This window comes from Ambystoma mexicanum, chromosome 1p (genome assembly GCF_040938575.1).
Source record: "Ambystoma mexicanum isolate Mex_15411 chromosome 1p, UKY_AmexF1_1, whole genome shotgun sequence".
NCBI classification, from domain to species: Eukaryota; Metazoa; Chordata; class Amphibia; order Caudata; family Ambystomatidae; genus Ambystoma; species Ambystoma mexicanum.
This window is the reverse complement of record NC_090921.1, coordinates 623,305,342-623,327,605: the sequence shown is the minus strand read 5'-3', so window position 1 is coordinate 623,327,605 and position 22,264 is coordinate 623,305,342. Positions and strand designations below refer to the sequence as shown.

Genomic DNA, 22,264 nt, shown 5'->3' with positions numbered 1-22,264 from the left:
CCATCTACCATGGCAGTAGGCCCTCTACAAATGTAAGCTCACATAATATGACATATGTTGTGCAAGGAGGAAACAGCAATCCGCTGCAAGCATACTTAATCATTTTCGCTTCACCCATCAGCTAGTATGCAGGTGCAAGGAGGTTATTTTTTGCATCCCTCCTTTTGACTAGGATGTACAAGGATAAGCACTTTCCCCATTATGAAAGGCTGGAGCAGCCTCAAAGGGCATATGGCTGTTTGCTTGCCGAGCCCACCAGCTTACATTGCTGCACTGTTCTGCACCAATGCTATTGGAGAAGTAAGTCAGATAGCTGGGAAACATCCCAGCCAAGGGCCTTCAGTTGGGATGCCCGGAGAAATCTTTCTGCTGAGACCCACTGATGTCTGCCCAGGAATACATTTCGTTAACTCAAGACCACGATCGCACTGGGACAAGAAATAGGCCCAGTCACCCAAAGAAAAGTGGCCCAACCCCTTGCCTCAAAAAAATGGCCCACCCCTCGCCTCATGACCCTTGCATCTGATATCACCTGAAGTGATGTCATTTGAACCCACCCCAAAGTGACATCCCGGGAAGGGATGAAACACGTCCGTTCACCCCTTGACAAAACAGGAAGTGGCATCAAATAGCATTGTTCCTAAGTACACTAAATTACTGTGAATCCAGACAGACATCCAAGGCCAAATGATAATATGTTATTGTATAGCACTTATGCTTAAGCTCTTTTTATAGAACAAATATGCATACAATATCACCCAACCTGTGTTGGTACTCATTTATTGACCTAAGATGGATGAAAATCAATATGAAAAAAAAATGGACAAAGAAATAAATCAATTTTAGTTTCTTCCAAACTGGCCCAGGCCTGGCCAGAAAACGGCCCCCCCATTCCCCAGGCACGATTTCAGCCCAGCCCCGGGACGAAAGGCAGAGGGGCCAATCCAACCCTGCTCAAGACTCTGCTAACCTCTGGCTCGCCAAATGTTTTGGACTATGATTCCCATGATCCCTCTCCATTGACTATGCTGATAGTCCAAAGCATCTGGGGAGCCAACGTGTGCACACTCCTGTTGTAACTCATCAGCAAGGAGGCAATTGAGGGTGGATTTGGATCAGATGGATCACGTACCTTCCGCAGCACATCTGGTATTGAGCAGGTGGGCTATAGAGCCATGACATCCTCCTCAGAAGGGGTCATGGAGAGTCCTGCCAGGTCTACCTTTCGCACGTCTGATCATTGGGTGTGTTGCCTCATTTTCTTTGCTCCGGACGACCCAGCTGAGCTTGATTCCTCTCAGCGTGAAGTCTGCATACTCTACTGGAATATCCCACAACTTTGCGAAGCCGCTTAAATGGTCTTTGGCCCTCACTTGCAGAACCATAAAGTGGGCATGGAGGATTTTTGCCTATTGTATTACTATGTGCTCAAGTAACAAAATGTAAAATTTAAATGAAGCTCCATCGAACTGAGGAAGCAAGTCAGTACTACCGAGAAGGAGAACATGAGAGGGACACAACACAAGCTACAGCTATGTTCCACTTGCCATTGTAAGACATGACAGGAAAAGAAATGTACTCACATGGTGACTACTGTACTCCTAGTGCATAGTTCCCCTGACTCCATATTTATGAGATGAGAAATCTGGTCCCGGGGCCCTTACCGGCGCCTCCACCACGCGTGCTCCTGAATGTCAATCCTTTTTAACAAGAGGACGGTCTAGAAGGCCGTTGAGAGGAAAAGGAACATTGTAATAGGAGTACAGTGGTCACCCTGGAACCCCCCGCCCCCGAACTCCACCACTTATAGCAATTACGTACTTCTCGCCAAAAGTGCAAACTCAGCAGACTCGGAGAAGGGCAGTGTTTCCCATCAAAGTCCCCGTGAAATTGTAGAACATGTGCAGCTGTCGTGTCTGTTCCTTGTTAGGCTCAGCGGACCCGTGCCCCGAGGTAAAAAGGGGACACTATGTTCTTGCTCTTGCCTCTTCAAAATCACGCTGTGGTTATCATAGTAACAAGCACATTTCTTAATAGAAACAAAACATGCATTTCTCTTCTGCTCTAACATCTGTCACTGAGGTGACCCGGCCGGGTGTGTCTTATGCTGGAAATGCTCGTCCTCTTCTGTGCATTCCAGCGATTCTTTTCTAATCGGATCCCTTTTTCTCTTCAGGGCAAAATAACATCCGTCACTGAGGTGGGAGTTTGGTAAGGGGGTCAGTCACTGCACAGAGACACTGTAAACACCTTGTTCAGGACCAACATCAAAGCTCCAGGCACCGTGTGAAGTACACATTTATCCTCAAAATGCCTCCATTAAGCTCTGCCTGCGGGTTGCTTTCTTGTGCTATGTCGGTTCTGTCATATAATGTGATGTCTTCAGTCAGCAGCTGCTGGACAGAAGTTCCGTTCTAAGCCCCAGCTCGGCCACCAAAAGACTGTGCAAGCGAGCCCGTTTGTTGTAATGTAAACATAGCAAGTATTGCGTGCACTACATACTATTAGGTTATAAAGGCCACTTTTTTAAAAAATATTTTTTGGTGGGTGGGGGGAGTGACTGCTTTCCCGCAATAGGGGTTGGTTGATGGTAGAGCCACCAAGGCAGGACACCATGTATGAGTGTTTTAGAGAGTGGATGGAAAGCAGAATGTATGGAGATCGATTTGGAGGCTGGGAGGAAAGCAGAATGCCCATCATAGGGGTGGTTAAGGCGTGGGAGCTCGGCTAGGGTTTAACAAAGGATAATATTGGATTGTGCGTTTAAAGGGTCTGTCGGAAGCTAATTCTGGATATGAGTCAGAAGGATGAAGTCAGTGGTTAATTCCGTGCATTTGCCTTCTACTTTCAAATTCAAAAAGAGGATGGGTATGAAGTAGCAAAAGATATAGTGAGGGTGAATCAGGAGGGTGTTTACTGTTCAGTGACACTTGTATAATTCACCACTTCAAAGATCACCCAGAAGTCAGGACATGCGCAGACTTGAACTCCACCAGTGCAGGAACGAAAGAACCAAAAGACAGGCCTTCTCTGTCTACGCCCCAAGACTCTGGAACCCCCTTCTCATTAACACCATTTTATATTTCAGGAAATTGCTTAAAACCTCCTTTTTAAGGAATGGCTCCTCCCTAACAGCTAGTTTCACATACACTCCATACCTGAGACTGGACGATCCATGCCCTCCCCCCTGTTTCCTCCCCTGGTTGCTCGAAGACTCCTTGCTACCAAATTGCCAGCTCTCCCCAGTTGTTAGTTACCCACTCCTTTGTATCTTTGCTTCTCTTACCATGTCCATACCCCTTCGCAGTGCTTTAAGTGGGGTAAGAAATTGAGGGGGGGCCCTGGTTTGGGGGCGTGGCTTCCATTGTGGGAGTGGCCTAAAAGTGCACAAATCATAGTAAGGTGCGCAAACAAATATATAAATGTATTTGAGCATTTATATATTTGTTTTTGCGTACTACTATGGTTTGTGACTTTTCAAGCCTTCTTTTATATACATAGCAATGTTACATATTTCTATGTTTATAAAAGGTGGCTTGTAAGTGCACAAAGCATAGTAAATTACACACACTTGTGTGCTTACCTTACTATGATCTGTGTACTTTTCAAGCTGCCTTTTATAAACATAGACATTTGTAACATATGTCTATGTTTATAAAAGACGGCTTGAAAAGTAGGCATCTTTTATAAAGCGTTGAGGACGGACAAAACCCAAGGTGGCTTTGTCCGTCGACAAAGCTTTATAAAAGATGCCTTGAATTGTGTACGATTCAAGCAGTCTGTTATAAACATAGAAATATTTCTACGTTTATAAAAGATGGCTTAAACGTACACAGTTGAAGGCATCTTTTATAAAGCCTTGCCAAAGGAGAAAGGCGACTCGAGCTCAGTGATCTCTGCTCTGAGCAGAGATCACAGACCCTGAGGCGTCTTTCACCCTCTGCGAACCCGCGGGCTCCGTGATCTAATCTGCATATTTGATCATGGAGCCCGCGGGTTCGCTGAGGGTCAGTGACCTGGCGAGGGAAAACTAAAGGACTCTAGCTTCCTCTGATGGCCCCTCAGATGAGGGGTCATCAGAGAAAGTTACAGTGACTGACGGAAGTGCCAGCCAGGCACAGCAACGGTGTGCCTGGCTGGCACTTCTGTCAGCTTGCCTGACGTTAAAGTGGTGGGCGCATCTCCCGTCGCGGCTGCGGCCGCGGCGGGATAATGCGTCCTGCCATGGCGTGATGAGGTCGGGGGGCCCCGGCAGGGCCCCGGCTCAGCCCCACTTTTTGGAGACTGCCGGGGCCCGGCCCCGGCAGGCCCCGGCCCACTTAAAGCACTGCCCCTTCGACTTGTAAAGAGCTCTGCTGCTTCCTGAATGTAGGGCTGTGCTCAATGACTTCTCTAATAATAATAATAAGTAAATCAAATTCGAATATTTTAGGCATGATGGCAGTCTGAGATGATTCTGAAACTGCAGGTGGTAGTGGTGCTGACACAGGAGTTTGGAGGGCTAGGACATATAATGAGTATGCGTCCATGCAGTGGCATAGCAGATTCTGTTTGAGCTACTAATGCAACTCTTCGGTGTAAATTAAAGTGCCACCAAAATGCCCTAAAAAATCAAACCGTGTGCCGGCAAAATGTAATTTTTATATGTCGCAAAATGTTTTAATCCATTACGCAATATCCTGGTGGTTTGAATATGGCCTTACAGCCTATCCCCTTTTCGGCATACTTAATGGAGATTCAAAAGCACCCTTTATAAGGGCAAATGGTCACTGGGGACTCTTAGGGGCTGATACATGGAATTATTTGCGCCGAAAAACGGGGATTTGTGCGCCATTCTGCCTGCAAATCCCCATTTGTTAAACAGGGATTTGCGATCAGAATGGCGCACAAATCCCCGTTTTTTGACGTAAATAATTCCATGAATCAGCCCCTTAGTCTGATAGTAACAAGTATCGATAGACATATGCAAAAATAATTCCAGAGGATTTCCTGTCCAAACTTGACATCATCCCTGTAACTGGATTCCATAAAATAGTGTTTCAGAAGGCTTGGCGAGGGGACAATCTTGCCACCTGGCAGATGTGCTCTACAGGCACATGAAGCTGATGGGCAGCAGAAGCCATCTGAGCTCTAGGTAGGCATGTAGTCTCTTTGGCGGTAACATTTTCCTCAGTGTGTGTAATTGAAAAATGCATGAGTCAATCCAGTATGCAATCGTAGACTAAGCCAACCATCGTACCAGGGAATAACATTTGTAAAGAGCTGTTATTTTTTGAAGAGCATTAGTTCGATTTTTAGGATCCAACATACACTAGCAAACACATATGAAATGCGAAGTGCCCCACTAGCTTAACACATGAACTCTCCAATAGCTGATACCAATCTTTGACCAGCTACTGGCGTGCTTATTCAGCCCTCCGTCCCCCACATAACTGTAGACAACACCCAACAATCAATAGGCAACAAAATGTTTCAAAAGAAATGTGTTAAAGGTCTGGTACACTCATTGTCCTTGAGATAATCAAGACAAAGAGAGCATATATTCAACATTGTCAGCATTGTATCATTTACTATTGCTGGCTCCTTTTCCATTGCTAGGATCTCCCATAGCTTTCCCGACCAAACAATTAGTAGTGGGCCCTCAGGAGACATCCAAAGCTGAACTACAGTCCGCTGGGCAGCATTGATGAAATGTGTGATGTGGCCGGCCAGGTAACCTGAATTTCTGACTTTGGCTAATGTTCCTCTGACTCTATAACCCCCAAGGGTCCAAAAGCAGCTAAACACACAGCATAACAGGGAGTCGTCTGGGATAACTGTATGTAGACATCATTGGGGGGGGGGCTTGCAGAGAACAAAAGCCTTATTGGACACAGAGCATAAACAAACACATATTTTCAGCACGTTCTCTGGCCACTGGACTATATTTGGGATTTTGGACTAAGTTCAGCTATCCAACTTCTCTTCCCACTTGGTGATCCACCAAGTGTTTCTGTCAGGATCTGCTTTGTCTAGGAGTTTATATAGTTTAGAGACACATCCATTATTTGTCTCATCTGCCAAGTTAAGTTCCAGAGGTAATCCCTGGCTACTACCTGCCATCCTAAACCGTGGCTGAGTAATCTAGTGTCATCATTGAGTGTACTCAATCCTCACAGCCTCTGTCAAATGGAAGTGTGTCTTATATACATCAAAGGTCAGGGAGTGACCCTTCGTGTATATTGCTTTGATAATGTATTCTATAGCCCACCCTCTCACCTTCAGGCCTCCATGATCCAATCCAGAGGAAAAGCCTAGATTGCCAAGCAACGTGCAAATGAGGCACTCCTGGCTTGACACCCCAATACCTCAACACCATGTCTAGTTAAAAGAAGAAGTCTGTGTTCTTAAGTTAAAATTGTATTGTTCATTTTTTTGTGACCGTCCAGTCCAAAAATATTCCTGATTCACTGGCTTTCATCTCAGCCTGGTTTAATCTGAAGCCTCTCTGATAGAGTGACTCCCGTTTTTGCGTTGTGCCCTCAGAGTCCTTAGGAGTCCTTAGCTATGGTGAACCTTAAAGGTGTCCCAGAGGAGATTAATGTTGCCAGATAGTCATGTGGCTAGTCTCGTGCCAGATTTTCTTTGTGGAAAATGGCCTTCACTATGTATTACCATGTTATCTAGATGGGATCATTTTTACCCACTCCCCACGTTCCTCTAATGGAGGATGTTTTTGCCCTTCTGGAAGTGCTGAGGGAATACATGAATATACGTGTCCCTTCATGAGTGTTAGAAAGGGGGTGTGACCATACCAGTTAGCACAGTGTTCGTTGTCCAGAGCTGGGAGGGAGCTGTAGGAGCACAAACCAGTTCTGACTGGCATAGATAGATGCCTGCCTGCAAGAGGGTGGATTTGGTTACTTTGTTGAACCCCCAAGCCTGCATGAATGATTGGGGATGCCTGAGTCGATGGCTGCCAAATGTTTCGCCATAGCTTGGTGTGTGGTAGAAGACTGGGGCAAAAACCCAGCCTGCCTCATATGTGGGGAATAATAAAAGACCTCTTACCCACTCACCTGGTCTTGCGGCCAGAACACAAACCTGCACATCTGGAAGGCCTGTTGCTCGAGGAAGGGGACTTAACCTATGCTCCAACATCTTAGGCTCTCCAAGAAATCCGATGGCAAAGCTCTGCCTCTTCAGTGAGCTAAAAAGGACTGACTACAGCTCTCCTACCCTCTGACCCATCAGGAACAGAGGGATAACCTCGCATTCCCAAAGGCTCCACCTCCCTCAATTCCTCCATGACAGTTGGGCCTGGTTTCATCTCGGTACACCTATCAAGAACTCTTCTTCCATCTCTAGCTCCATCTGGGAAATTCAAGAGGCTGCTATGGCCCGACTGCATCACTGAACCTTGAACCCAGAGAGAGCGAGATTGCAGGCTCCTCTCAAATGTGAAGATAAAGACGAAGACAACAGTGTTGGGGCGATCTACCTCCCACCTCAGTTAGTATATTGGTGCTGCACTCTTTCAAACTTTTAATAAATATTGGCGAACTGTTTGAAACTGCTGTTGAAGAAGGGCTTTAACACCTGAACAAGCTTTAAAGACACAACAGAACGAATACTCCCCCTCCTCCTCACCCCCAATTCAGTGCACTCAGGATAATGTGCATCATCAATAAACACTTTAATACCGATTTTTCAAGTTCAGTTATTTATTTGAGCTAAAGGTGTGAGTACATATGTCATTAACAATAATGTACCTGTACCCTTGCATTGGTGCCTACATTAACCATTGGGGCATAGTCATAGACGGCTTTATCTAGGCTAGACATATGGTTTCTGGTCTAGAAATCCTTCTTCATGCATTTCCTAATACAGTTTATGATTCATAGATAACACAATGGTTTAGCAGCTTGACATTCAAGCGGTCAGATAGCATGTTGTAGAAAAAAAGGAGAAGCAATAAACACTTCATTAAATGAAAAGTCATGAATACATGAGTCTAATTAAAAAGATGAATAAATGACCTCTGGGTTAAGCTCACCCATGTTAACTCCAGTGGTGCACCCAGTGACATGGCATCCCAGGTGGGAGGGAATGACACCGCGACACCTCCCAGCCGTGCACATACAGTGAAAAAATGAATAGTAAAAAGTTACCCTGTGTGGTTATTACTGAGATTCCTTATTGTGAACCATACGGTTAACCACTTCAAACTTGTGAAACAATATTGTAGATTGTGTCTTTATATTGCCTCTTGATTTGATTTGTTGTGCATTGTGTTCTGACAGTTTATGTCCAGTGCGGTAGTCACAAGGTTGACAAGCATGCGTCTCTGGGATGAATTTCCAGTATTGCAATGGCCTATGAAAACATGAGGCAAGAGAGACATTAATTATCATCCATTCTGGGTGATCTATGTCTGTTCAGTTAAGATATACCAGAGTTTTATCTTACTTGAATTGCCTGTTTAATTCCAATACAGCGGTGGGTGCATCCAAATTACCAATTTTAGCTTCTCCAGCTGTTTATATTGAAGACATCCGACTATGATGTCTTAAGTTGATTAGATTCGACACCTGTAAAAACATGTTTGGGGGATTGATGGTGCTATAAATGCCTTATTGGTGTAATAGTACATAAATCACATATAGTGGAAGTGCAGCGTTGGTGAATGCTGTTAAATTATTCCATTTAGGAAACCGCACCTTTGCAGTAGTTTTCAATTTTAACTATCCTCCCGGGAGGTGAGTAGGGGGTTGTTTCATAGCACCACCCAAAGTGCATGGTGCAAGTCAAGGTTGTGTTACCCCTATAACATCAAAATGGTGCTTGAGTAGCACGAAATTGCCTATTGGCTCCACTTCTTACCTGCTAGTGCGGTCAGGTTGATTATTTATTTAATTTATTTATTTACATTTGTAAAGCGCCCAAGCCCGAGGGCATCAGGGTGCTGTTTCAGACATCTTACATTCATCTTGACAGTAGAAAAGGGACAGGGGAAAAAAGAAACACAAAGACAATATTGGGGGGGTAACCTAGTTAAGGGAGGGGGGCCTTCCTAATTAGGCAAGAGAGGGTAAAGGGGAGGCCGAGGGAGGAGGCTTGACAGGTTCTACTTTTGGGTGGTGTAAGGGGGCAGCAGTTCTTACACAAAGAGCCAGGTTTAGATTATTTCTAAGTGCCTGCAGCATTCTGCGTGTAGGGACTCTGGAGCCATTTTGAAACTCTAATATATACATTGGACATCATGCACACGTAAATGCGATGATGCCACCGGCACGTGATGTCATTGCGTTATGTTTACTTACATTGTGCGCATAATTATTAAATGTCTTACGGCCTCGTACCGATACGCTGTGAGGGCAGAGGCATGGATATTGACTTGAAGGCGGACCTATTGTGAGGTCCCAGGATTGAAATGCTGCACAAATTCATTAGCAGAATTGATATGGAACTCCACATGTAATTAATTCACGCTAGGAACAGAGGCATTGGAAATCTATGGCAGATAGTCTGATTAACCATGCACACATCTGTAAGTAAAGCAAGTGAAATTATCTCAGGACCTAATTCATCGATTTAGACCACACTAAAGATTAGTTGTGGATTACCCTTCTACATATTTGTGTTGGGCTAATACCCGACCTAGGTTTGTATGCATATACATATTCAGATTGGGAAATTAGTATAGTGTTCACTATAGGTTATTTGTAGATGGAAAGTCTACATGTTGGAGATGTAAAGTTACCCAGCCATAGTTGGGCCACCGTTTTATTTTCATTTTGGGGATTATTTTGAGGGCACAGTTTGCCACGAAATCTGTCATAATTGTGGTTAGTAGCGAACCGACAATTCAAACATGATATACATGCATTGGGTGTTGCTATAGAGTTTTGCATCATCCAATTGACCCGTGATCAAATTGAGACAATTTCTGGGTAATATGTGTCTGGTGTGCACAGCTCGACGTGGGCCACCACATCATACCATTACTCCTGCACCATCTCACTTACCAGCTTCTCTAACACTCCAATATATATATATAATACACCTGTCCGGTTACTAATCTCTATTTACAGTAATCAACAATATAGTTTCCCCAAAGAAAGATTGCCAGTTATATTCTGTTCCAGGTTACAGCATCATGTGATGTAAGTATCGTGTGCCGTTTAATGCCCATTGACAACCCCTGAGAGATATTAAATGGCCCTGGAGAGATATTTGTGAAAGGCTGTAAGAGTCAAGAGTCATTACATGATTGTGATCAAATTCATAAAAAAAACCTGCATCCCAAGGCCAACGAGTGTGCTCTGTAATTTGCAGATCATTTTGGCATCTTCGCATCTTAATCTCAACTCCCGATCAACCCATCTGGCATCCAGTGATCTGTGTTTAATGCCTACAAACTTGATTTTCTCTTTATCCTCCATTGAGTGATGATTGGCCGAGTGTTCCAGTATAGATGATCTTCTTTCTGAGACAGTAGACATATTCAATAATCCGTAGTTCTGAATCTAAATTCCCGTATTGTGGACCCCACATATAGCTTGTTACATATGCAGATGAGTTTGTATATTAAAAATTGTGGTATTACAGTTGATCAGATCCATGATTCGCAATTCCTAATTATCATTTGCTACAATGGTTTGACACTGCTTAAGGCATATTTGCACATAGTGCAGGTCATACACTTGTAGAAAATGAATCATTTTGAGCCCCGAGATAAAACTGGTTTGTACTTCCTCCTGCCTGGTTTCCATAAAGGTTGGACTGTGTTTAGTTTTTAAAGTTGGGTTTTTGGTAAACACAAATTCTGGTTTGTCAGAGATGTAATTACTAAATTCTTTATCCAATAATAGAATATGCCAATGTTTTCTGAACATTTCAATTATCTCATTGTTGTCTCTGCAATATTAGGTATTCACCCGAGTCGTGTTGGTTTCATTGGTGGGTTTTTCTCTGGGGCTAAGCAATAGGTCTCTATTGACCTTGTCTACCTGCTTCTTTGCCCCTTGAATGCATTTTCTGGAGTGACCCCCATTAAGGAATTTCCGTTGGATGAAAGTTGATTCTTCAAGATAATTTGTGTCAATTCTACAATTTCCTTTTATTCGTGTGAATTCCCCTTTTGGGATATTGCTGATCTCGCTCATTTTATGACAGCTTTTCTAATGTAATGTCACATTCACCTCAGTTTCTTTCCTGTAGGTTCTTGTACATATTGAGTCATCAATTATATCAATGTTAAGATCTAAAAAAGCAATGTGATTTTTACTGATCACCTAAAGTTAACTCAATCCCAGATTTGTTATTGTTAAGGTAGTCATGAAATGCAATCAGTTGTCCCTCAGTAGCATTTCATATGAGTAGAATGTCGCCCATGTCTCTTGTCAAGATGCATCATTTGCAGAAAGCATCAGGGAAGGGAAAACAAGTGTTTCTTTGTAAACCCCCATAAATAAGTTTGCCAATAGGGTGTATAGCTGGCCCCCATGGCAACTCCCTTTGTCTGTTTGTATAAATTGTCATTGAATAGAAAGATGTTATGTTCCAAAGTTAACGCAAGGAATTCTTTAATAATTTCTATTAGAGTAGAAAGGTGGAGAATAGATCGTTGAAGTAGTGATCAATAGTAGTTAAGGCTATCTTATTGTCTATAGAAGTATACAACGGACAACGGCTTAACGTATATGGTTGCTAAGATAAAGCCTGTTTCCCATTTAACTTGGTTTCAGATGTCAAGGACCTGCATGGTATCTTTCACATACGAGGGGAGTTTGTAAACTTCAGGTCACAGGAATGCATCTATGAAAATCGACATACTCGTATCATGGTGTTGTTCCTTCTTACCTGGGATGCCATGACACTGAATGCACCACTGGAGTTAGCATGGATGAGCTTAACCCACAGGTAGTGTATTCATCTTTTTAATTAGACTCATGTATTATTGACTTTTCCTTTAATGAAGTGTTTATTGCTTCTCCTTTTTTTCTCCAACATGCTATCTGATAGGTTGAAGGTCAATCTGCTAAACTATTGTGTTATCTAGAAATATGGACTGAATCAGAAAAAGTATGAATATGGATTTTTAGAATAGAAATAATATATCTAGCCTAGATAAAGCTGTCTATGGTGAAACAGTTGCATGTGCACCAATGGTTCTTGTAGGCACTCATCAGGTACACTGTTGTTAATGGCATGTGAACTCAAACCTTTAGCTCAAATAAATAATTGAACATTACAAATCAGGTTTAAAGTGTTTATTGATGATGCATATTGAACTGGGCGCACTGAATTGGGGGACATTGTTCGTTCTGTCCTCTCAAATGTAGTTCCAAAGATGTATCTTCAATACATTTCTTCTCTGTGGTCTCCTGACCATCAGTGGATTCCTGATCCTGAGCCTTAGGAGCCAAGGATCTCCGATGAGTACCAACTTTCTGGACACCAGACACCTACTTCCCATGCTGCAGGTTAGTACCAGGGGTTAAGCTGGCTGTACATATGTAACAATCCACCCACTTTGGGGTCTGCTGGTCCCTTCTGCACTTGCACAGTATGACCAAAGACTTCAGGGGTCTCTGGAGAAAATTACCTCTGGACCACCTCTGGACTCTTACACCTTAACTGCTCTGGGACTCTGTCCTGGACTCAGAATTTCATCTTCAATCCCTCTGGAGCTGCTTGGGTCCATCTGCTGCAACTGTATCTTTTTTTTAAAATTTTTTAATTAATTTTATTGGTTTAGATTCAAACCTTTAAAATATTTCACAAAGCAAAATGAAGAATTAAAAATTAAAAATAACACATGAACCTTTATCATTTCTCCCCAATTAACCTCCTCCCTTTTATCCCCCAATCTTGACGTTGCTTGATCGTTCTTAAAGTACATAGACCGCTTGGTATAGCCGTCTCCTAATTACTCATTGTTATCCTTTAAGCTCTCTTCTATGTCGGCCAGGAAGGAGGTCAAGGGTATGATTAGTTTCATGTCCAAACCACTCCACATGCTCTGCCACCACACATCAGTGCATGCCGACTGATGATCGTCGTGCCACCGGCCCAGATGAATTGATCTTACATCTTTCAACGCTGAACAAGAAAGGACTAAATGTCTAAGGGACTCCGGCTCCTTTTTACACAACCGACAGATGGGATTTAGACCCACATTGCATGCCCAGTGACAAATTCGATCCCTGGTTTTCATTGCATTTAGCCGGGATAGCATAAATGATCTTCTAGCTTTCGGATTCGGAAAGCGAGTCAGATATTTTTGAAGGATGTTGTACCCTCTTGCTTCGGCAGGTGAATCTTTCATCGCGTTTGCAGCTAGACGTTCAGTACATGTATTTATCCAGTCGGCGCGCCATAATGTGACTTTAGCTGCCGTTGGATTTGTGTGAAGAGTTTTCAAGTTGATGTTATTCATTACTAAAAGATCTTCACATCGTTTAACCCATTGCGAGAGAATATCTGGACCTTCACATGGAGATGATGGAATATCTGAAATTGGAATATTCCTTCCTCTGCTCTGGTTTTTCGAAACAGTGCTAGCTGGTTCCAGCATATCCTAGCATGCAGTGAGATTAGGGATAATTCATATCTTATACAAGCTGATGCAATTCCAGGCGGTAAGCTTAAGGACTTAGTCCAGAACATATGTTCCAGTGAGGCCCAGTGAGTCGACGGGCATCCAAAAGCATTTTCCGCACCGTAGGTCAAGATCGGGACAACTTTTTGTTCATAAAAATTGCGCAGGGGTTGCATTGCGAAGCGCCCGTATTTTCTGTGTATCACTAGGCCCTGACAAGCCAGCTGGCCGCACTTTCGCTTTGAGTCTGCTACCCAAGGCTCGTCGCAGATACTGGAGTTTAGAATCATGCCGAGATATTTTACACTTTTTGAGATTTGCAATTTCTCTTGATTTAAAGACCACACATGTCTTAAGCCCCTTGATTTCCGGCTTATTTTAAGTTCTCAAAAACCAGTATTTCAGTCTTGGTAGTATTGATCTTTAAGTTGTTCTGGCACACATATTTTTGAACTGCTTCCAGTTTGCGTTGAAGCCCAATTGGTGCCAAGTCAAGGATAACCAAGTCGTCAGCATACAACAGCCAGTTTACCTTCGATGAATTGAGTTTTGGTGGAAAAGATCTCACAGATTGAATCGTTGCACCGATATCAGAGATAAAAAGGCTGAAAATTGCTGCTGCTAACGGGCAACCCTGCTTGACACCTTTATGCGTCTTGATTTGAGCAGATAAGGTCCCAGATTGATCGAGCCGAATTGCAATTGAGGTGTCAGTGTTAAGTTAGTTAATTGCTGCAAGTAATCCGACTGGACAGCCCCACAATTCCAATTTTTGCCAAAACACTTCACGGTCGATCATGTCAAATGCCATGGAAAAGTCAACAAAGGCAAGATACACTCTCGTGTTTGTTCTTAGGGCGTCCATTTTCAGCAGATTTAGTCCACTCTATTCGCTGTTTTCGCCCAAGCAGTCAGTTATATTTGCAACAGAGATGCGAAAATCTTGCCCAGTACATCAAGCAAGGTCACCGGTCGGTAGTTTTTCGGTGATGATCTATTACCTTTCTTGAATATAGGCACTATTATCCCTGTCTTCCATGAGGCTGGTATTATCACAACACAGGTCAGCCCATAAGTCGGGAACTGTTTAATCATACAGTTCGACAACCCATCCGGGCCAGGTGCCCGAGAGTTTTTTGCTCTCACGATTATCTCACGGATGTCGTCTTTTGAGAACTGTAGATTCCATGATATTATGTTAAAAGTTGACTTATTTGGAACGATATCTTTATGATATAGGGCTGTGAAGTGGTTCACCCAACCTATTTCTGGAACCGGGCAAGCTTGCAGGGCCACTTGCGGGGTTTCCATGCAATTGATTGTTCGCCAGAACTCACCACTGTTTTAATTCATTAGAATCTTCATCATTGCTTCGGCATCATTCTGGTGTAATATTGCGCGATGGCTTTTAATCCAATTTTTGTAGGATTGTCTAACTGCTTTGTTTTCCGCTGCTATTTCTCCCTTTGGAAATTGACAAGGGGGGTCCTGGGAGTCTCTCTGCCAGACATTAGTCCTGGTTACGAGAGACTTACCCAGAGTCTTTAGCTCACTATCTCTCACAGAGAAGAAATATCCCAAACATATCAGTCTTTGTCCTGCCCTGGGGCAGTCCAGCACCGCAATGCTAGGCAATTCTCCTCTGAACAAGAGTACCAACAGCATCCCCAGACACGTGTTTCGGTCTGGTTGGACCTCATCAGTAGGGAGGAGCTGTGCCTCTCTAAGAATAGTGAGCAAGGGGTCCACGTCTGGATTCCCCTAGTAACTTAGGGTGAGACCCAAAGTTACTTAAATATGCAAATTGACAAGGGGGGTCCTGGGAGTCTCTCTGCCAGACATTAGTCCTGGTTACAAGAGACTTACCCAGAGTCTTTAGCTCACTATCTTTCACAGAGAAGAAATATCCCAAACATATCAGTCTTTGTCCTGCCCTGGGGCAGTCCAGCACCGAAATGCTAGGCAATTCTCCTCTGAACAAGAGTACCAACAGCATCCCCAGACACGTGTTTCGGTCTGTTTGGACCTCATCAGTAGGGAGGAGCTGTGCCTCTCTAAGAATAGCGAGCAAGGGGTCCACGTCTGGATTCCCCTAGTAACTTAGGGTGAGACCCAAAGTTACTTAAATATGCAAATTGACAAGGGGGGTCCTGGGAGTCCCTCTGCCAGACATTAGTCCTGGTTACGAGAGACTTACCCAGAGTCTTTAGCTCACTATCTTTCACAGAGAAGAAATATCCCAAACATATCAGTCTTTGTCCTGCCCTGGGGCAGTCCAGCACCGAAATGCTAGGCAATTCTCCTCTGAACAAGAGTACCAACAGCATCCCCAGACACGTGTTTCAGTCTGTTTGGACCTCATCAGTAGGGAGGAGCTGTGCCTCTCTAAGAATAGCGAGCAAGGGGTCCACGTCTGGATTCCCCTAGTAACTTAGGGTGAGACCCAAAGTTACTTAAATATGCAAATTGACAAGGGGGGTCCTGGGAGTCTCTCTGCCAGACATTAGTCCTGGTTACGAGAGACTTACCCAGAGTCTTTAGCTCACTATCTTTCACAGAGAAGAAATATCCCAAACATATCAGTCTTTGTCCTGCCCTGGGGCAGTCCAGCACCGAAATGCTAGGCAATTCTCCTCTGAACAAGAGTACCAACAGCATCCCCAGACACGTGTTTCGGTCTGGTTGGACCTCATCAGTACTCCCAGGACCCCCCTTGTCAATTTGTATTTCTCCCTTTGGGCCTTGATTATTTTTTCAAATTTCCGCTTTCATCGTTCTTTTTCGTTGTTTTATCATAAGATCAAAACTATGTTTTTTCTGAAAAGACCAGTTTTTCAGACCAATATTTTTTGTTTTGAATTGCGTCAAGATTCGCACATAATCAATCTCCTTCGACGTTGACTTGAATTGGTTGCAGATTGTGATTACCTCCTTTTCTTCCAGCTTTAAACGAAAGCGATTTGGTTCCACTGAAATTTTAGTGTTCCATTTTTTACTCTGCGGGCCTCTTAAATCTTAAAATTTTAGTTCCAGCATTTCGTGGTCACTGTTGTTCATTGTCCGAATTTTCATTGAGTTAATTTTCCCATGCATGGTGTCAGAAACGAAGATATATTCAAGAATGGAACTTTGGCCTTCTCGCTGCCACGTCGGCTTTGCCGGTATATCACCTTGCATGCAGCCTTTTAGCATTGAGAGACCTCTTACTTCCATTTCGTCTAACCATGATTTTGCTAAATGACCTTTGAGGGAACTCTGTGGATTAAAGAAGTCAATATTTAAGTCACCACAGACAATCAAGCCACTTCCAGTACTGGACTCTAACAAATTATCAAGAATAGCGGTAACCTGATCAATAAAAGTTGTATCCCAGTTCGTTGGTGGTTCCAATATAAATTAATAATATGGATCGCATCGCAAGCCTTGTGAGTAGCACCGGATTTTCTTATCGCGCAGACTTGAATGTAAGGCGTGTAATTCACTGATTTCAGCAACCGGTATCCTGACGACCGTTTGATCATTGTCAAGAGACCAGCTAAAGGGCGGCCCTTCTCGGCCTTAATAGCTGGGTTCAGCGCACATTCAAAGTCTGTGATAGTTGGTAATTCACACATCCAGGTTTCCTGGAGACAGATAACTAATCTGTCTCCAGGAAACTGGGCACTCGAGGTAGCTTGTGTGCCCAGTTGTTGTTTAAGAGATGTAAGAAACCACGTGTGTTCCATGAAGCAAAGGAACATTCCTGAGTTATGTTAGACTTTAGGCATTAGCTGTTCAAATTTGTATTTAACGCAGAGGCCATCCAGTTCCAATCTTCCCCTGGGGTGTGTGCTCTTTGGTTGCTAGATTGTATAGAAGAGGGTTTATCGGATAGTCTCTCATTATCTATGGTAATTTTGATTTTCTTCATAGGACTTGTTCTGATCTTCGACTCCTGTTCTACCGCCGCCGAACTTTGAAGCGGGAAAGCGGTTAGTTGGACATTATGAACTAGTCCGCTCTTACCAGATTGAAGCTGCCAGTTTTGGCCCATTTGATCCCTCTTTCTCAAGTCCTCCAATGGCGTGGAATCACCCTTGCTAGAAAGCAATGGCTCCCCTTGACTAATTTTCATCTCTTCTTTTTCACATCGATTCGGGTCCAGCACTTTGTAGGTATCAAAACCTAGCGACAGCAGCTCTTCGTCTGCCTCCAAGATTACGTTTGCAATTAAATTGGAGTTTAGATGTAGAATCACCTTGTCAGTACACAAGTCATCTGGAAATTCAATGATTTTCAAGTATTTTGACTCGAGAGAACGGAGTCAAGGAACATGATGCAGCAACCTTAACGCATTTGTTCAATTCAAAATTAGTTTATCGGTGCCCTCCAGTCGCTCTAACATTAGTTTAATCAGAGACGACGGCTGCGCCAATCGAGCCGTTGGCAGCCGGTTTCTGTTTTTCTGATTTTGCGCCGGCATTTCTGAATGGTGGAAGTCCAATTTCTGAAACTTAAGTGCTTTGGCGTTTGAGTTGGCATCTGCCACTAATTCGGTTCCTCTCTTCAAAATTACCCCATTCGGAAGACGCTGACTTAAACCATCAGCATTCAGGGTTTTATATTGTTCTTGGGGCCTTTGTCTATCTCTTTTTTCTTGTAATGTGATGAACTCCGGACTCCTTGGTTCACTGCCTTCATCCATTGTCTCTGCAGCAGGAGGAATTATCTCACACACTCTGTCTCTAACCTCCCGTGTAGGATTGGTTGAGAGATCTTGCCACTTCTGTGGTACACTCGGTAACTGATTTAGGTTCTTAGAATTTGATTCTGATGAAGATCCGGCAAATCTTTGAGTGTCACTTGTTTCCACAGGAGCTTTCACAACTTCGACGTCATCCTCAACCTTGTCTTCATAGACTGATAGTTCCATTAAGTCCGCCTGTATAGCCAATTCCTCTTCGTTGAGCAGACTCTCCATAACATTCGACTTTGCATCCCCTTGATCGAGGTGAGCGATTTTGGTCTCTTTAATTGTGTCTGGTAATTTTAAACTTGTAGAAATAGCCATGTCAACTAATTGAAACATATTTACATTACGCAGATATTTTCGGGCTCCTTTTTGTTGTGATTTTTTTCGGGCTGGCATGTTTTTTTTCTTTTTTGTTTGGGGGAGATTTTTCTTTACACCCACCGTCCGAGTAGGTTGCGCTTCTGCATCTGAGTTTCCAAAAATGGGAAATAGACCTGCCGGCTTTGGTTGCCCTAGCGGCGCATCTTGCGGGAAGGAGACCAAGTACGATATTTTCTGACAAGGGGATGAGCCAGAAGCCGTTTGAAAGTCCACCAAGGCTGGATTTGATGCGTTTTTTGCTTGTAGAAAAGCTGTATTAAACAAAGTTTCAACCGAGTTCGTTTGGCTGTCCCGTTTATCGCGTTGACCGTCGTCTGATTTCCCACCTCAGGATCCGTCAATGAGGCACCCACTTTTGGTCCTTCATTAACTAAGTCAATCACTTCAATCGGCAAGCTTTCCGGTGACCTGTTAGCTTGGAGAGTAAGGTTATGCGGTGGGCCGGCTGTGCTTGGCAAACAGACTTCGTGGCCAGCTTGGGAAAGTTAACTACAGCAAATGAGTTGGAAACTGAAACTTTGTTGCCCAAGTCTTTCTGATTTCCGTCATTCTTCAACTCTTCACTTTTTTGCACTATATGTGACTTCTGAAATAAAGGCAAGGCTTCCTTCGCCACTTCTGCAAACAGCTTTTTGTCGAGCATATCATTCTGTTTGGCTTCATTTAAAGCTTGTATGCCTGACAAAATTTGATGGTTCACTTCGTTTTGTTTGTATCCGTATGTCCCCTGCTTTGCCTCTAGGTGAACCAATTTTGAATTCATCATTGCTAATAGCGTCGTGACGTCCTTCACATTTTCATTTAATGTTTCATACAACTTGGTGAATGGGGTGAGGGAAATTGCCATTGCAGATGTTAAAGCTATTAATAGGTCATTAGAGGGCACGTGGACACACGACGCTGGGTGCATGCTTTTAGTACTTTCCTGTGAATCACGTGTGATTCGTCTAGAGCATGCCCCTTCTCTCCTGATCTTTTGAAATGGACGTTCACCAATCGAGGAGTCAGTTGTTTCAGAATCGTCTGAGTCTTCATGAAATGAATTTATACTTCTATTAAGTTGGTTCCTCTTCCTATTAGGCAGTCCAGCATTGTAAGGGATGGGCACTCTTTTCTGGGAATCAGCCACATTTCCCTCCTGTGACTGTACTGAACCGGCACGAGACACAATCTCTCGTGGTTTGTGTCTTTTGTGATTATCAGATCCCCAGATATCTCGATTAATATTGGTGACGTTCATACAGTGTCTTTTCTGGGTGACTTTATGTGGTGTATCATGGGTTGGAGTAGATACAGCCAACCGATCAGAGGTTCTGGATTTGTTCAGGTTTATCAGGTTTTGCAAAACTGCTGAAACCACCTCTAATGAATTTCTTTTGTCATTAACCACAGCAGAAGAAGCCTTTTCCACCCCATTCTGGACATTTTCCTTCTGCCATGTTGTATTTACAGAAGATTCTTTATGAAGAGTGTCCATAAGGGACGGCTTGGGAATGTGGATCATAGCATGAGGAATGGAGGAAAAAGTCTCACGCTGAGAATCGTTTATAGCATAAATCGGTAACATAAGTGAAGCATGGGATGCACTTACTTCATGTGCAGGGACCGCTCTGGCACTCCTTGACTCACATGGCGACATGGTCCGGCCAAGAGCAGACTCAGGTCGAGTAGTCGCAACATCACTCACATTCACATCCAGCAGAGCGACCCGGCGATGCGCGAAATCTTCTCCGCGCGAGATCTCTGCAGCCGCGCCGGGCTCACCCGCCGCCACAGGCCACACCCTGCAATCTTGCGTACCAACGTCATCCGTGGATGCCGCGCCGGGGCTCGTGTCACGTCCTCCATCGACCGCTCCGCAGCAACATCCTCGGTCGCCGGTACTGCATTAATTAACACAGCCTCTCCAGACCCACACAGGGATCGTGACACCGCGGCCCCACCACTCGGTGAGTCAAGTTCACTATTGTTATTGTCAACGGAAACATTGGCAGCCTTTCTGTTCTTCTTTTTTGAAGAAACAAACCCTCCTCCACCAGGTCGGCTAATGAGAAGCCAGGGGGAGGCACTGTGGCGGGAGGGGTTAGATTTGACTGCACGGGCGAAGGCGTCGAAGCAGCATAATTTGGAGGCAGATTTCCCTCCTCCGGTCTTGAGGGTTCAAACACATCCTCTGTCAGAACCACAGATGGGTCTTCAGATAAATCTGTTTTATCCGTTTTATCAGTTGCCGATCCACAAGAGAAGTATTGGCTCGCCTGTTTAGTTCTCAATCGTTTTGCAGGCATTGCATCTGAATTTGCAGTTCATTTCGCTTGGGCTCTAGTTCTTAAAATCTGATTTGTTGACATTAGATTAGATGGATCCATTGCTGGTGCTATGATCTGTGTATTACACCTTGCGCCGCTCGCCAAACAGCAAACAGCGATATCCTCAGCCCTTTGCACCTCAGGGATTAGCGCCACAAGGGGGAAAGAGGCGGCCTTAAGTACCAGTTTTGCCGGGTCAGGTGACTAGGTCAGTCAGGCAGTTAAAGGCACAGGCACACGCACCTCTTTTCATCTCCTCCTCTCTTCTGATCTTCACTCTTCTCTTCACTTGGAAGGAACGCTCGCCACAGCAAACAGCGATATCCTCAGCCCTTTGCACCTTAGGGCAAAGGGCTGATCACCTGAGGATCCCCACTTTGGACACAACAAGTCTGCCACACGTCATATCCAAACAGAACATTGTGATTGCCACTGGTAGGATTTTCCCATATGAGGCCCCAAACTGCTAATTTGTCCCAATGAAGGGAATTCACAAAAATGGAAAAAGGGTGACTTTCTACCCTACAGTAGGGCTCCCTGCAGCACCAGCATGGAGCCAGCATGGACAACGAAATTGGCAAAGCAGGAAACAATGCACCCAGCAAACAAACCACCTGAATAAGACCCAATCATGGAGCCTGGAAAAATCCGGGAGTATTTTCGGTCTCCCAGACGCAAAGCCAGTTTACTGCAGCACAGGGCAACATGGATGCTGGAGGAAGGGCAGAACTTCTTTTCAAGCCTCAACAGCTGAAGGTAATCCCAATGAACAAAAAAACACACAAGTCTTCACTAGAGAAGCACGGGAGAGAGGGCTAGAGAGATGTGAAGGGAGATGGATGGAGTGAGGAGAGCACTGCAGCCTAAGCTTGGCACTATACTACTGGAGGCAATCTGTAGATTGTGATGGAGGCAAGAACCGTAGGGTTCACAGAGGGAGGTGGGTGCTATATCGTAAAGGTACAGTACAAGCTGCAGAACAAGCCGGGTACTATGCCTCAGTAGACATTATGCCCAGGAAGGCACAGTACAAGCAGCAGAGCGAGCTGGTCCCTATCTCCCTGGGGGCCAGCGGTTCTGGGTGTTTTATCACTGAGAACATCATGTGAAAGCTGGAACTGCAGAGCGAGCTGTGTGCTGTATCCTTGGATGCATAGCCAGCTGGAAGATTTATCCCTAGATGCAGAGAGTGCAGGAATACTATGACCCTGACAATGAGAAGTTAAGCAAGGTGCATAACGTGTGCAATAATCCCGA

General features: G+C 44.2%; 1 long non-coding RNA gene across 1 annotated transcript in view; it reads left to right on the top strand.

The window, feature by feature from the left end:
• Positions 1 to 22,264, top strand: part of LOC138541893 (uncharacterized) — a 312,862-nt gene that overhangs the window by 90,628 nt on the left and 199,970 nt on the right. The window contains exon 2 of the long non-coding RNA XR_011290389.1: positions 11,730 to 11,904. This is a non-coding gene — a long non-coding RNA (uncharacterized lncRNA). The remainder of the gene's footprint in view (positions 1 to 11,729; positions 11,905 to 22,264) is intronic.